Source organism: Dipodomys spectabilis, unplaced genomic scaffold (assembly GCF_019054845.1).
Source record: "Dipodomys spectabilis isolate Male_0828 unplaced genomic scaffold, ASM1905484v1 ptg000140l, whole genome shotgun sequence".
Lineage (NCBI taxonomy): Eukaryota > Metazoa > Chordata > Mammalia > Rodentia > Heteromyidae > Dipodomys > Dipodomys spectabilis.
In genome coordinates, this window is record NW_024870817.1 from 526,964 (window position 1) to 528,822 (window position 1,859).

The 1,859-nt window shown below is 39.1% G+C and overlaps 1 pseudogene; it reads left to right on the top strand.

Annotated features, from left to right (window-relative positions):
* Positions 1–503: 503 nt before the first annotated feature.
* On the top strand, positions 504–1,361 carry LOC122117289 (annotated as a pseudogene).
* Positions 1,362–1,859: the final 498 nt, after the last annotated feature.

A 1,859-nucleotide genomic window follows, 5' to 3' on the forward strand; every position in this document is an offset into this window, starting at 1 on the left:
CTCAGATCTCAGCCAACTGAGTAGCTAGGACTAAGGCAAGATCCTTAAGTGTCCATCTAACACCCTGTTTTTTCTTTTCTTTTTTTTTTTTAAGACAAAAGATGAGCATAGCAATCATATTGGATGTTAGGAGTTGAACATTCTCTGTGGACAATGGAGATAGAGATGATTATACTCAATATGCTCCACATTTTGTGTAACAGAAATGATTTATCAGAAAAGAATCCCTAGTAAATCATCCAGGTGTTTGACAGATGTTTTAAGGGAGAACCACTCCTTGCTGGGGGTGGGTAAGGAAGGGAGTGTTGAAAAGTGTAACTTTACTTGTGGCCAAAGCCTCTCTGGAACTGGAGTTAAAGTGAAGTTTATGATTCACACATATGAGGATAAAATTATTGTCATTGTTTCTGGACACCTTTTTTTTAAAGTATGGGTCAACAAGAATCACATTTTATTTCCCATGTCAACTGGAGAAAAAAGTTTGACCATCTCTGCTGAAAGGCATGGTAAACATTTGGTAATCACACCAAAAGCATGTAATTGCCAGCTGTGTCATGTTGAAACTCAAAATGGACACTTGAAAGTGGATGAAATAGTTTGCTACCTTTTGAAAGATAAAATTGGGACCAAATTATCCTAATTCATCATGATGAAAAGGCATTGAAAAATCAGCTGTGACTTCTGGTTTGAGAACTTTCTTGGACAATGGCAAGTCCACTCAAATGATGGGAAAACTGAAAGCCTAACAGCTGAATTTCTGAACTTGGAGTTCCTCAGTTTGGTAAATGTAAACGTAATTGCAATTTCAAATCTCCCCAAGCTACCTAAACTGAAAAAGCTTCAGTTCAGTGAAAATATAATTATGAGAAGTCTAGACATGTTAGCAAAAAAAACTTCCAAATGCATGCATCTAAACGTAAGTGGAAATAAACGGAAAGATATTGACACCTTGGACCTTTGAAAAAGTTAGAATGTCTGAAAAGCCTGAATCTGTTTAATTGTGAGGTCGCTAACCTGAATGACTACTGAGAAAATGTCTGCAAGCTCCTAATTGAAGCTGACCTACCTGGACAGCTTTGAGAGACTCAGATACAGAAGATATTGAAGAAGGAGAAAATGAGGAGGAAGAGAAGAATGAATGAGGAGGAAGACTATATGATGAAAAAGAGAATAAGGATATAGACGGTGGAAAAGATGAAAATAAAGTCAGCAGCAAGGAAAAAGAGTTTGGACATGACAGAGAAATAGATGAAGATGAAGATGAAGAAGATGAGGATGAGGATGGGGAAGAAAGTGGGAAACATGAAAAGAGTGAGATACGCTCTGGGACACATGAAGTAGTGGAACTGGTCACTCTGTAGTCCTACCAAATTTTCCAAAATGGGTTCCAAATTTTCTTTTCCCAGAGACATCTTATTGGCATAGCTGTGGTCTAACCTTAGCTGATGTCAAGTCTCCAAAGTTGACTTGTTTGTCTACCTAGATCTGGCCTCAAAATCACTTAGACAGGGGGCCTCTGAAATCTGGCACTTTTGATGTTAAAATTCTAAGTTAGACTACTTCCTTCAACAAAATGGAAAATGGTCCAAGGACCCCTAAAGTCAAGGTTTCTTTCACCTCTGTTCTAGACATTCCTTCTGTTCATACTGTCCTTCCCCAAATCCTCCTCTGTTACCCTCCCCCAAACCCCAAAAAGAAAAAAAAAATAAAAAAAGACCTCAAACGACCTCAACCTCCCCGTACTCTTTTGACTTTGACCCTGCTGATAAACCTCCTCCTTAGTCTATCCCTTTCTAATTCCTTCTACTCACCCTGCCACTCCGAGAACCTCCTGCCCCCAAAAAGCCTCCTTCCCCCTC